At 41.3% G+C, this 15,000-nt stretch overlaps 2 pseudogenes across 1 annotated transcript in view; one reads left to right on the top strand and one right to left on the bottom strand.

Moving 5' to 3' along the window:
- LOC149108811 (uncharacterized) overlaps positions 1 to 489 on the bottom strand; it is a 1,119-nt pseudogene extending 630 nt beyond the window's left edge.
- The window catches only part of LOC110044248 (uncharacterized), a 19,496-nt pseudogene that overhangs the window by 3,536 nt on the left and 960 nt on the right, over positions 1 to 15,000 (top strand). The window contains exons 2-6 of the transcript XR_016208277.1: positions 1,522 to 2,709; positions 4,149 to 4,583; positions 10,645 to 11,130; positions 11,431 to 11,700; positions 11,833 to 15,000. The exon at positions 11,833 to 15,000 is cut by the window's right edge and continues 960 nt beyond it. The product of XR_016208277.1 is annotated as an uncharacterized LOC110044248 (transcript). The remainder of the gene's footprint in view (positions 1 to 1,521; positions 2,710 to 4,148; positions 4,584 to 10,644; positions 11,131 to 11,430; positions 11,701 to 11,832) is intronic.

Raw genomic sequence — 15,000 nt, 5'->3', positions numbered from 1 at the left:
TATACATGTCTGTTTTTACTTTTGGGGTGAAAAACTGGGGGGGGGGGGCACGCCCCCCCTAGCCCCTTCCCTTGCTACGGCACTGCATTTGGGCTATAAAGGAACAAATTATGGCCGAAGAGCTAACTTACAGCTCTTAAAGACTTATGAAGATGTCAATGAACACGAAGAGTTGGTAATTTAAACTCTACGGAACGTGCAGATTTCGAAGTGTCAAAACACTTTTAGATTCAAACATTAATTTCTCCCGAAATACAAGCTCAAAGTGCGATGGAGTCGAAGTCCACTCCTGCCTACTTCTCCAGATCAATGATTGACAATAGTTTTAACATAAGAGATAAGCAGAGATGTCGGCAAACAATAAGCCTCAGCAATCTTAATCGCTTCGTTATAGGACGTAGGTTTCGTTTGCTATTTGTTTAAAAAAGTCGAGTACAAAAAACGCGATGCGTTTAATTTACCGTATAATTCCTCACCTATAGTTTCCATTATTTATTTTGGTCTGGGACTCGGAGGATCGTTTGAGTTTGGAATAGCCAGATGGCTTCCAGTTATCCCAAATTCGTGTCTGATGCAGTACTTTGATGTCAAGCTTTCCACTAGAGATAGAGAAGAATATGCAGGCCATGAAAAATAATCTCTAGGTTTTTACCCGAGATCGATCGTTTCTGGTCGAGTTTCATCGAGATGAAGGTATTGAATGAAGAGAAATACTCTATCCTAAGCATCCTGTATTGCTAGAGCCTCCAACAACACATCTTCCTTGCATTCTGCAACGATTTTGAGACACACTATCGCATGTTCGCATATATTCTTCTCAGAAACAAAATATTGTTATTCCAGAAATGACGCCAGAAGCAAACTCGTCCCATTTTCCGCTATTCCTCCGTCGTGAACATGGAAAAGGGGAATTTTACAAACTTCGAAAATTTGTAGAAAATTAACGAAAATAGCTACAACGATATTATTTAGCAGTAGTGATTAGAAGAAAAAGGAAATTTATAGACATTTCTTGGGGTCAGTGGCACTTGAAATTGTTATATTTATTTTAATGTACTTTCGTTAATTTACTTTGCCGTTGGTTGAGCTAGTTATGCTTAGGTTAAGTTTAAATAAAAATTACTCTTGATCAAGGGACGCTCATATCCAGGTGTAGATATTGGTACCGGCGAATTTATGCTGAGGGGTAGCCCTGTGATAGACAAGTTTCCCATCCAGGGGGGGGGGGGGGGCGGGGAAGGTAGAAATAGGAGTACAAATACTCCTAGTCACTTCATACTTATGAAACCGGGATAAGCTTCAACTTAACTTTGCAATGTACCTTTGCAATGTACAATCAATTTTCTGATGTTGATGTCTGTCTCATTGCAGTAACTTTGAGGTTTTTTGAGAGTTCTAGATCTATTTTGGTGAAAGCGCGTTTTGGCCATTGAATTGGCGAAGGCAACATTCTCGTGTTGTGCCGATTTACCTGCTGATGAATCAAATCACTATTAAAGCCACACCTTTTTTTGTCCATAGGATGTTCTATGAATAGGTAAACATTTCCATTGTGATGTCCGGCACAAAATTAGGAATTATACTCTTGGCAGACGAATGGAAATCCTCCAAAGGCGGTCTATCAACCATGAACAGAGAGCTGGCTATAGAGCTTGCCAAACACCCCAAAGTGGCTGTCACTTTCTTTGTTCCGAAATGCACTGAAGAGGACAAGAAAGCAGCTGGCGGACATAATATTAGTATCGTAGAAGCAAAAGAGCGGCACGGCTACGATCCACTTGATTGGTTAAGTTTTCCTCCCGGAGTTCTCGTTACTGATGTAATCATTGGTCATGGAGTGAAACTTGGAAAACAAACACAGGTGATAAGAGACTATCCTAATTGCTCATGCTGGCTGCAAGTTGTGCATACCGCCCCAGAGAAACTCGCAATGTTCAAAACATACTCCGGGGCCATTTCTAAAGGTGATGAAAAACAATGGGCTAAAACTGTGTACAATTGCTGATCTTGTCGTCGCTGTTGGACCCAAATTGTGCGACATCTATTCAAGATACCTCAGCCGCAGTGGGAAAAAGGTTATCAATCTTACACCAGGCATCTTTACTGAATTATCTGATTTGAAGCAATCAACTAAAGAAAGTAGGGAATTCTGGGTTTTCGTATTTGGACGTGGTGACTCCGAGGATTTTGAACTTAAAGGATTCGACATTGCTGCTAGGGCGGTCGCGGAACTGAATGACGGAAGTTACCATTTTATCTTTGTAGGAGCACCCAATGGAAACGAAAAGCGAGTCGCAGATAAGTTACTCGAGCAAGGCTTAAACCGGAGTCAACTGACCGTGAAAGGGTATCTTGAAGATCGTGATGACCTAGCAACGCTGTTATCTACAGCGAATCTTGCTGTTATACCGTCAAGAACCGAAGGATTTGGTTTGACAGCCCTTGAAGTCTTATCCGCTGGTTTGCCATTCCTTGTTAGTCAAAACAGTGGATTTGGAGTAGCCCTGCAAGAAATACGTTTTGGTTCTTCCTGGATTGTAGACTCTGAGGATCCAAAGAAATGGGCTGAGGCCATCAAAGGTGTGCGAGAAAAAGGCAGAGAAACAGCACTAAAACAGTGTCACGAACTACGCATGCGCTATGCTGAGAAGTACAGCTGGGAGAAACAAAGTAACAATCTTGTGGAAATGATGTTAACCTTGGCTCATGGTAAGTATTTCAAAGTATTTACCTTTGTTAAAATCAGTCAGTCCGTCCGTCCGTCCGTCCGTCAATCAGTCAGTCAGTCAGTCAGTCCGTCAGTCAGTCAGTCAGTCAGTCGGTAAGGTCATTCAGTCGGCCAGTCAGTCGGTCGGTCGGTCGGTCAGTCAATCAGCCAGTCAGTCAGGAAGACTTTATCGACAGTAGTTAAACGGATATTCCCATGGCCCTCAAAATAAACAATCACAATAAAATAAAGTAAAAGTAAACACACAAAAAAAATTCAACCACATGCAAATTTAAAACTAAATCCATCCACGAATGTGGAATTAACTTTTTTACATAGAGTACATTTTCTGAAAGGTTGTTGTCAGTGGCGTTCTAAGGGAGTGACCCAGAGGGCCAAATTAAAGCTCCGTCTATTTTAGAAGGCTGAAGGCGGAACAAATTTGCTGCCCCCTATTCCGACCTGTTTCTGTTTCTCCGATAGCATATATTTATCTGCCCCTGGTTGTCGCTCAGAGTTTGGTTTGTTAAACTTTATTTGCCTACGTCAAGCATTTGACTGCTTTGCAGCTAGTCTGCGTAGCAAGCGTTCCCGTACGAAGACCTGTTCCGGATTCTGGCCGCCTACTTCGTCGAATTTTTGCTCTGGCTGTAATTTACTCGCGGCCAGAATGCGGAAAAGCTTTTTGTACGGGAACGCTTCCTACGCAGGCTACTTTAATTTGCAGTTGATAATATTTATTACCTCTCGGCATAGTATGGTCTATATTACCTTTGGTATTTCCATGCCCCAGGCTTTGAAATCTACCTTTTTTCGTTCCTGTTTGCACATTACTCTCCGTTTAAGGGGAGTTTTCCCTGCATCATATAACTTTGGCGAGCACCATAAAATGTTTTGTTTCCCATTGATCTCAACTTTACCCAGAAGAACTGAAGTTTGTCTCGGCGATCATTGTCTCGGCGATCTTCTTATTTTTTAAAAATTCAGACCGTCGTAAAATCTCATTCTTTATAGACGGGGGCCTCAAACTTGGCCATTTTGGTATTTTCAGTATGCTCTTTCCATTTCTGGCATTCTTTAAGTTATAGCCCGTAATAGAAATTTTTTTAAGAAAAAATGTGGTTACGTGACCCCAGCTGCAGAGGGCCTATTGATTACCCATCGATTACTCTAATTGATGTCATTGACCATCGATTTGTTTGTTTCATTTGGTTGGCTGTAAGTATATTGTCTATAAAAACAGATAAACCTCTCAAGAACTACTTTCTAAGGAAACCTCTCATACGGATAATCTCGACCTCAGAGCTAGGAAGCGGGAGGAAGGTTGTTTGGTAGGAGATTACACTTCAATAAGATATTTGATTTCTGGGCTGGGGTATGGTAGGTTGGGTCCTTTTTTACGTACCACTTACTAGGAAATTGCTAATAATTTGTTCTATAGCTGAGGCCAAAATACCGCAGCCGGGCAGTGTGTCCGAACCTGAAAAAAATCGATTAGAGGGCAAATCGGTACAGCCATCAAGTGGGAGAAGTTCCTTGCAGGAAGATCAGCCCGTTACAGAACAAAGAACAGAGGACAGCTCCAACATTATTAAACAACAAAGGAAGTTGCATCTTTTTAACTGTGGCCGCACCGACAATTTAGATGCCGTCGAAGGTATGTTAGCAGCAATTAAAGCGGAACTCGGCTTCGACTCTGTGGAGAAGCATTATTTCTCGATTGGTCAGAAGTCTGAGATGACCACCAACACCATTTACAAATTACAGATGGACATGGTCTTTTTTGTGGTCCATGCAGACGAATCTCCCCTTTTGATCAACAACAGCGATAACATTGGCCACGCAAAGATCTACAGAGCGTTACTCCAGGGAACTGGTGAGTAGAGCAGAAGTATTCTCTGTTTTCATGTGACGTAATCATATTCCAAATTTAAAATTACCCTTCCTTCTGAGGTTTTAGTTTCATCAGATAAAAGACCCTATAGATGACCCTAAAAATGACGTTTTACAGGGTTCTTCGTTTTGTAATAGAGCGCGTTTGAATTCCCAAGGTTTTGCGTTGCGTGACATTAAAGCTGTCGCCTGAGGCGTAGCTCAAAAGATGAGTTATCGCTTTAGTTTTTGCTCACTGAACAGTTCTTGCACTGGAAGAAGTATTAAGTTCAACGTGTCGGAGCTCTAGAGTAATATCTTTTCGTTTCAGTGGCAAAGCTCAATGACAGATGTTTCTGTTACTTTACGGCGGTAATGTTTGTGCCCCTCCGAAGGGCACTAACCAATATGGCGTCTCCATAAGCTTCCATACAAAGCTCAATAAATTCGAGTGGAAGACTTCTCGGAATAACGCACGAACGAAAAACAGCAGAGACCTGATTCTTGATGAAGTTGTTTATATATCACGGCAATTAACTATCATAACCCAGATCCTTGACTTTATTTGCTGAATGATTTCGGCTTTTAGTTTTGATCACATGACCGGTGAAAACCGCCAATAGGAAGTCGGCTTATGATGGTGACGAATAACTTCTTAATTTTGGCGCAGAACCTCAGTAAACCACAGCGAACCCGAACACTATATTAGCAATAATATTTAACAATTATTCACCGAAGTGGAGGTAAATATCCATCAATTTCACACTGAGGTGACACTGAGGTGAATAATTGTCTTCGTGTACACCACACAAGCTAAATAATTAGCGGACCAAAACGTTATTTTATGTGTGACAAGCGGTCGAAAATTTTAAAATCTCTCGCGCCAGCTGCTTGGAGGTGAATAGTACTTGCTAATCACCTCCGAGTTAACCAATCAGAGCGCGCGAAAAGCACTATTTACTTGTGTGGCATATACTAAAATCATTTAACAATAAATGCACTGTTATTTACCTGTTTTTCTGTGTCTTTTTGAGTCATTTAGAATGGTTTTGAATAGAAACGAATGGGGTTTCCATCCGCTTTGTAAATGTGACGCTCTGATTACGCCGATTACTTTTAACAAAATTCTCGATCGTGATTGGTTCTCCGCGCGCCTATTTGTCACGTAATCGGCGCGCGATCACGTGGGTGTCCAATTACAGGTATCTAATTTGAACTTTTTGTAATTGGATACCTGTAATTGGATACTCACGTGGTTCGCACGTCAATTATGTGCGCTTTAATGGCTTCCTTCGCGATGTTTCCTACAGTTTTCAAAACATGAAAAGGGAAACAGACGTTTTCGCTCAAAAGAAGTTCTCAAAAGACATGTTTAATTCAGAAATTTGTTATAGATACGATTAATTCGTAATTGGACCTTGTGTCGTACAATTCAGGGAGTAATCGTGCTCTTAATTTCAAATCGACCTCGCGCCTTGCGCTCGTCCGATTTTGAAATTACTCGCACGATTACTGCCTGAATTGTACTCCACTCTGTCCAATTACTATACCTAGTTGGACCTCTTGTCGTACAATTCAGGGAGCACGTGCTTGTAATTTCAAATCGGCCTTGCGCTTCGCGCTCGTCCGATTTTGAAATAACTCGCGCGATTATTCCCTAAATTGTACTCCACTCGGTCCAATTGCTATTACGAGTTTCCATTATCATCCTTAACTTATCTCGTCCCCGATGAGAGTAATAGGTAATGACACACAAGTTATTACTTGGAGGAAACAAATTCTACAGGGTCGTAACGAGGGATGTGGATTCTATGATGATCCCGATTTTCACCTATTTTTTGGATCTATGATGCCAAAATTTCGGAAAATTTTGATCCTTGATCCCAAAATACTTTAATAATCCCTTCTGGAAAAAGTTGATTCCATCCCAGACGTAGTAATCTCTGTTTGCTGGCCATTTCGGAGTAGCTGAATGGGCAATGACCATTCACATGAAAATGATTTATAATTCTTGTGAATTGTACTCGATTTGAATCGACGGGTAATGGTAAATCGGAAATGGCCCATTGCAGCTATTGATACCGTTGAGTACATAATAGAGTAGGTCTTATACCTTTCCTAAGTGGTGGAAAGCTGTGTGATTGTAACTTGACAGGATCACCGTGGCACAAAAGAAGAAGGTACTAGAACGTTCGCCACCACGTTCGCAACGACTTTTCCCATAAAAGATACATGTAAATGCCAAGAAAAATGTTCAGTATTCCTGAATTTGGTGAATGTAAATCCTTGGGCGGGGGAGGGGGGGGGGGGGGGTGGAAAAACAAAAGTTTTGGTAATCACTGTACTAAATATATTGTGCTATAAAAGCGTAACAAAAGCTGTTGTTTAATTCTGTTCTTGCTTGTCATGGCAAAGCTCACCATTGTTAAAAGAGGAATCTGGTAGTACGACGTCCAGATCCACTGAATCCAGCTTCCTGACGGACCGGCTGATTTTCGGAAAAGCTGTCGGATGTTTGATCTTCTTTATCTGAACTTTGATCTTCCTCGTCCCCACTGTCGTCTGAGTAATCTTGGTCAGTCCGTAGTCATTTGCTAGCAACTAAGCCATTGTTCCTCTGCAAGCGACAGCGCAAATCTTGCTCCGTCGCGCGTGATTTCAGCTTTGCTGAGTACGTAACGTGGAAACGTTTGGCGGTCAGCATTGCCGACTTCATAGATAAATAAGGTAATCTTCTTTCGTCTGCTCCAACCACTTGAGACCAAAAGGGCTTTCTCTACAAATTCCCCGTCATCGCTGTGTACGTCTTCGCATAAAACAGCAAGAGAACAAGGTTCTAAATAGCGTTTGCAATCATGCTTTAGGGTCACTCATCCCCCCTGCAATAAGCAACCAAATGTGGCTGGACCATTTGTGTTACGTCATTCTGTTCCTGAAGACTCTGAATTTTTTCACTGATGTTTATTGAAGTAGGCGGCCTGCCTTTTCTCTGTATCATGCTTAGGGCTAAGGGTAATGTTTCAGCATTTTCTTTTGTCTTCCCCCTTGGTCTTTGCTGAAGACCACCACGACCAAACTCTTTTGCAAAAAGTTGGATCTCTCTGGCTTCCGAACGCAATGTTTTCTTGTCTTGTTGATAATTGTCTTCATTGGCATCTTCTCCTGGTGTGGGAGTAACATTTTTCTGTGACCTCTGACGCAACCACATAGGCTCTTTTGCGTGGACTCTGCGCAGAACGTAGTGACTCGGAGGACACGTAAGAAGATTGATAGGTCTTTTCAACGGACTCAATAATGCAACACGGTCTTCTAGCGGAGTAGCATACATATCTGGAGTCGGTCTACTTGGCGTCCTCCTTATAGAAAGTCATAAAGGCAGCAAATAAGAGGTCCTCGACAATCATGTAATTAAGACCTTTGTCGAACAAATCAGACCTGATCTTGCGAAACGAATCGTGAAGCATTATAAGGGTTTTGTCAAGGCGAGATCTGGACCCCGTGGGCACCTTTTTCCTGTGCGCGAGCATGCGCTATCTTGATTTTTTTTTTTCATCACGTCTGCAACCCCTTTCAGAACTATTATGCCATCATTTAAAGTTGACTCTTGTCTGGCTGTTTTCGTTTTCTTTTCGTCAAGATTGAAAAGACGAAAGAAAATATGACCTTCGGCTTAAAATCGACGGGGGATTGTTTCTTTTCTACGTGCCACAATGCGATGAACAAATCCTCCTGTTGCCGATGACGCGAAATTTCTGATTTTATAAATATTTGCCTCATGCTCTTAATAGTCTCTGGAATGGGGGTGTATCATTTTGTGATACTGTTTTGGATGTCATATTCCATTCTTCAACGTTTTGGTTCCCTGTGCCAGCAACGTTAGGCTTATGGTTATAGTAAGTATCAAACGGAGATTTCGAAGAGAGCTTTTTTTTTGGGTCCTGGTTTAAGGATCTGGCATAGTCCGGTAGCGATTTAATCCAGCTGACGCCAGCTTTTCCTATTACCAGGAAGTCGTGCATGATCTTTTTATAAGATCGATATACCCTCTCAACTTGTCCTTGCGCTTGGGGATGATAGGGACGGCCTTTAACCACTTTGATGGCTAGCTTGTCACACCACGCTGCCACCGCTTCTTCAAATTCACGCCCTTGATCGTGCTGAATCACGCGATGGGGCTCCGTGCTCCCTGTAAATACGAATCAATTCACGCGCCACGTGGAAGCTCTGCTTTGTTTTTAATTCAGAAACTTCTTATTTCCAAGTTAACTGGGCCTTGTGTCGTACAATTCAATTCGTAATTTTAAATCGGCCTCACGCTTCGCGCTCGTCCGATTTGGAAATTACTCGCGCGACTACTCCCTGAATTGTACTCCACTCGGTCGAATTACTATTGCTTATTGTATAAACATACTTATGACGACGTTTTTACGATTTTCCGAACTTTTCCGAAAACTTTCTAAAGATTTCCAAAGATTCTTCAAAAGTTGTCCGAATGACAGAGAAACGTTTCCGAGTATTTTCCGAAATTTTCCGAAGAATACCGAAGATTTCCCAAGATAACCGACGATTGCCGAAGATTGCTGAGGAAGATTCGATAATGATTCGATCATACAGCAACACATTTAAGTACAGTTTAATGGTCCATGATGTAACCGTAGCAACCGTGATCTTTTCACTTTTGAAAATAACATGTTCTTTTTACGTGTGAAGATTTCTTGTTTTTCGCGCGAAAGCTCACCTGGTATTTCATTGGTGTTTGTATAATAAATACTTGTATGTTTTGGCAAGCACTTTCTGGACGTCTCGTTCCTTCTCGCTCTCATTATAATTTGTCGTCCTTACGACTCAAAAGAGCTAATCTTGGCGATTGATACTAATTGTGCAACGCTTTCGAGACTCTTTCGAATGTATACCAGGGACATGATATTCCACGAGCCTCTTCTATCTTCTCGGTATACACACGAACCCTTAGGAGAGTGTATACGAAGACAATGCAACTGACTAATGGGATATTCCATGGTATACCACAGTACGTGGATGTGTTGCATAACTATTTTATACCATGTCATCAGAGACTAAAATGGTCAATACAGTTAATGCAGTGCGCGATGGGAAGCTTGAGTGTAATACCGTCGAGTATAAAACAGCTTTCCTGAATTCGTATCTCCTGTATTTTCTTTGGCAGGCTATAAATACTAGTTATGCAACGCTTTCGAGTGGTACACTGTGGAATATCCCACGAGTCACTTGTGTTTTCTCGGTATACACACGAGCCTTTAACGCGACATGCGCGCGGCGCGTGATGCGAAGGTTGGTTAATACTGTCGAACATACAACGGCTTTCATGTATTCTGATTGGCTGTATTTTCTATGGCATGGTATGATCAAAATAAACATCCACTCCAAGTTTATGAATACAACTACCATGATTTCCTGCAGGCGCGTCGCGTGGAGGGAATTTGCCATTGTATAAGCTTAAGAGAGATGTCCGGGCCCTAAGAGATCCTAAGAGGAATTGAGCTGAAAGCGTATCTACATTTGAACCTCTAAAACGGCCACCTCTCTGCAACTGTCCACCTCTCCACAATGGCAACGGCCAGGAAAACTCACCCCAACTGTCTAAATATTCCCACAATACTCCACAACGGCCATTGATTAACGACTGACGAACGATGTATACAAAACCCCATTTGCTTGTTGAACGGTCATCAAACTTGATCCTTAGTCTCCGTTTCTGTTAGTTTCTGTTTTATTGATACACTTTGTTGTACACCGATAAAAAAAGTGTCCCGTAACGGCCACCTCTCTACAGCGACACTTTCCTCAAGCTGGTCGTTGCGGAGAGGTTCGACTGTATCTGTTTTGCCCGAGTTTTATGAAGCAATTATTTCGTGGACAATTTTAATTTACCTCGTAGCTTCCACTTGGAAAGTTCATTGTCAAATAATAAATACTGGGTTGCAATTCAAAGGTCTCAGTTATGCGATCATGGTACTGAGTTACGTTTACCAAAGCTTTTAGCTTGTGTAATCGTTTATAATCCTATTTTACCTTCCTTTCCTCAGGTGAGAATGTCATCATCGTTGTCGGAGGTGATGACAATTACACGAACGAAGACGAGGAAGAACGATTCGTTATTTCTCGGTGGGCGAAGAGGAAGATATCTTCACAATTCAGCGAAGAATTTCTGGATGGACGAAAAGGGCTCATCTTTTCTTGGAACAAAAAGCACAGACCCATTCACGAGGAAGCACTGATGCATTTCTTTGATTCTAGCAAGAAAGGAGTGAAGTTTGAACATCAACCGACTCAACGTAACCTTCCAACGAAGCCCATAACTCCGCCACTAGTACGATCTACACAACTGGTCCAACCGTTCAAGTTATACAGTTCCTTGCCAGAAGGTAGTTTGAAATGTCGGCGAGAAGAATCATTCGCTATTTCAAGCACCGACAGCCAAGCCAGGAAATACAACGTTTCTTGTATCAGTATCCGAGGAGAGGGACGTCAGGACATTTCTCAACCAGATATCTGGAAAACTAAACCAAAAGGTTCGAATGATAATACATTTCTGCATTTTCCATCTTGATATTTGTATGCAAAACAAAAAGAGGATGATTTCCATGTCATTAATTCAACACTTTTCGTGCTTGTATTAAAGTCAGAGTAGAAATGCAAACGTGAAAGCTTAGGAACACGTTCTGTAGTCGCGTGCAGCGTTTTGGCGTTTTCCAATCGTCCACAAGAAGACACAGCATAAAATCATTGCACAAGAACTGCAATGAGTGGAGAATGTAGTGAAGCTTATATTTCATGACTGTAATCTTAACTATCAATGATTTTTCCTGCAGACCTGGCAATTCTTGGCTGTGGTGTGTCGGATGAGTGTATGAAAGCTGCAAGACAAGTATTTAATAAACTTTGTTTCGTTCTTGGTGTCTCCACTGATACTGCAGCTGAAAACTGTTCACCCGCTTCTGCCAAGTCGTATTTGCTGAGAAACGCCCTCAGGTTCTGTGTCGTAATGGTTGATGCCAAAACAGTCAAAGATGTTTACGAAAGCTGGCCTCAGGGAAGAGTTGAATACGAAGATCTTCTGAGAACGGCAGCAGATAGCGTTGGTAAGAGGAATACGTTTTGAATAAAGTTTCAAACACCCTAATTTCCAAAGTGATCTTCTTTTCAATGTTTTTGCTGCAAGAGAGCTCCCTGTTCTGTAAAAGTTACATCACAGTTTTTGTTTAACATTTCAGTTGAAAAAGTCATTCTGGTGATCTGCCGTGCTGGTTCTGCGCTTCCTCTGAAGGATGAAGCGATCTTTACTGAAAAGGCTGGAGGTATCTTCCAGGACACTGGAAAAGGAATTATCGTGTGGATGAAACACGGTATGTTAACGGTGGAAGTTGATGTCTTGGCACAGATGATTATGGTTCCAGGCCTAGGATCACCTTTCGAGAGAACAAGACCGAGGACGAGTTGTAAGGATGATTTCTCGCTACCCAGGTATACCACTCAGTCTCCTGACCCTGATGGAGCAGACAGACAGAAACAAACTGGAAGAAGTAACTCGAGATTTCCACAGCAGGAAAGTTTTTATGGTCCCCAGGCGCCCTTGAAAGTCCAAACTTTGCAGCAATCGCAAGGCTTTGCACCGAGTAACGTAACTCTTCCACATGCTGTCACAAGGTCTACCGCACACTTCAACTCCAAAGGAGAGCTCATCTTGCTTAAGACTCGTCTTCACCACGGAAAGATATCTTATGAGCCAAAAGATATTGACATACTGTATCCTGGATTTAAAGTTCCAAGTCACATTCAGAGGAGTCTCTTCGAGAACCATATGCACACCTCTGAGGCTGTGGTAGACATAGTACAAGACCCGAAGAGTAATAAACAACGATGGTCCGTTGATCCAAAATCAAAAGGTTTTTTCAGCAAGAAAAGCAAAGGGGCCCATCCACCCGGATCTAGACAACACCAGAAGTCGATATCCAACCCTACAAATGAAACGGTGGTGTTGGAAACTCGAGTTCGCTATGGAGAAGTATTAATGACAAACAAAGAGCTTGAATTACGTTATCCTGACTGGCACATTCCCCCATGCGTTGCCGAGAGCTTAAAACACGAATATCATGAGACACCACACGCGAAACTCCTCGTTATTTCTGACGTGGAACGAAACTTACGATTCATAGTAGAAACTGACATAAAGGATAGAGCGATGAATTTCTTGGAGAAGACGAAAAAGAAGTTTACAGACTAAATGGCTCGTGAACCGTCTAAATGAAATCTAGTGTTTGCTGTTTATCTTCAGCTAATGACTTTACGGAGAAGATACTAAATAGCTACTACACTAACTAATAGCTACTAATGGCTCTGCCAATTCCAAGCACCTCCTACCGGCAACATTTCCTGCCCCAGGGTAGGGCGTTTGCTATAACAGGTCTGTCTAGGGATGGAGTATTGTGCAATTTCACCTTTCAGTTTTTAAAATAACTATATCTTTCGTTGTTTATTTTTTAATTTCCTGATTGCCTTCAATACGAAACGTTTAAAAACTGAATTGATAAACCACGTTGGAGTGCTGCACTCTTCAAGCGACGGCTAAGCTCCACTCTCACCCCTACATGTGCAGAAATTTGCGGAAAGAAACCTTAGTAGCTTTGCAGGGCAAGACGCTCAATTCGAAAGCGCTTGGGTGCCGGTGTTTATTCAAATACAATGTTTAAGACAAGTCAGTTTCTTCAAAGGCACTTGCCGATTGCAAGGCTGTGCTATCATTGGTAGTCACACGAAAATATTGGTAAAGCCCCAGACAAAATTGAATGTCAGTTGTTGCATTATTTAATTGGTTTCTCTGGAAGTACATTGCTTTCAAACACCATGGTTACAGGTATCAACTGAGCTCCATCTATTTGAGAACAATGATTGTTTCCTTCGTCCCTCAGAATAATAGAATTTTCACCTTGTCCCACGGGTCGGGCATTTAAAGTTTTCCCGAAGCTCAACTGTGGGGATTTGCACAAATATTCTAGCCCCACCGCGTGGGGCATTTGCAACACCTTTTCCAAAAATTTGCAAATGCCCGATAAATGCCCTGGGGGAGTTAACAGAGGGGCTTGGTATTGACAGAGCCATAAGCTCTTAGGGCCTCGATGGAGAAGAGAGATATGTGTAAAACTATTATGCTTCATAGAGTTTTTTCACACACTAGAGGCCAAAGTTGTCGAAATTAAAACTAATTTTCAAAGCAATCTTGGTAACTGGTATTCGTTGCATATGTAAGAATGCATGTTTTGATAATGGGTCAACTAGCAACAAACACTGATTTGGCCTAAAAGCTTATAGCTACTTATCGACAATTGTCTTGCAGACTAGTATAACAAAAAAAGAAAAAAAGAAAAAAAAAACATGGTGTCGACAGCTATTTGTAATCGACAACTAAAGACTGGGTTTCCTTTTGAAAAGAAAAGAGAAAGTCAAAAGAAAGGGTTTTAAGGTACGTCTTTAAAAATACAAAGTGCATCTTATCAAGATCTCTTGTAAAGAAATCAGACTCCCATCCATGGAAACTCGAAAAGTCCAAGACATGCTGTTCCTAATAAACAATTGTATATCGGAGAAAGCTCCATCCGCAGTTAGAGATCTTATCACCTTACGCTCATCCAAGAATAATCCTCGACATGACTATATCCTTTCTTTGCCGAAAATTAACACAACTAAATAAATATGGTCTCAAATCATGGAGATATTTTGCCGCAAAGAAATGGAACGAGCTAACAAATGATATTAGAACTAAATTAGGCACTAATGAAGTGAACAACAAAATTCGATCGCTTACGTTTGACTGATGTCGGAAGAATTTATTGTGGTTTGATTCTTTAGACAATTAATTCTTCGCGTTTATAGGTCTTTATAGTTTTATACGATCAATTATTGAACATTTTTAGTTTTAATTTTTAGAATATACTAGGGCCGTGTAAACTAGCTTATTAGCTAAGCGTAACTCCACGTTAAACATGATATCATCTTTATCTTATCCAAAGCTTTTTCTTCGACAATAACTCATTTTCTTTCATTTTGCTATCGATAACTTACTTCACACAGTGGCTTTATTATGTATGGCATATATTGTTACCGTTAAATCTGTGAGCCCCGCTTATATTGAACATTTTCTGGCGTAGGATTTTAGTCATATCCTGCACGTATTGCTTGTGGGTGTTTTGTTGTTCACACCCTATAGCAGGAGCGTACTTAGTATTAAGAAGTCTTATTATAAAATAACTTCCATCTTTGCATCTTGTAGTTAAAACTGACGAAGTCTCACTAGCAGACGAAACCGGTCGATTCATAAATACAGTTGTACAAGATTTTCAGTTGTTGCTGCTTGCTGCCCACAAGTATTCTCATTTTAAAAGGGG

Source organism: Orbicella faveolata, unplaced genomic scaffold, assembly GCF_042242905.1.
Source record: "Orbicella faveolata isolate gen_17 unplaced genomic scaffold, um_ofav_v1 contig_25, whole genome shotgun sequence".
NCBI classification, from domain to species: domain Eukaryota; kingdom Metazoa; phylum Cnidaria; class Anthozoa; order Scleractinia; family Merulinidae; genus Orbicella; species Orbicella faveolata.
Note: the sequence above shows the minus strand (reverse complement) of the source record. Positions and strands in the feature narration are given on the sequence as shown.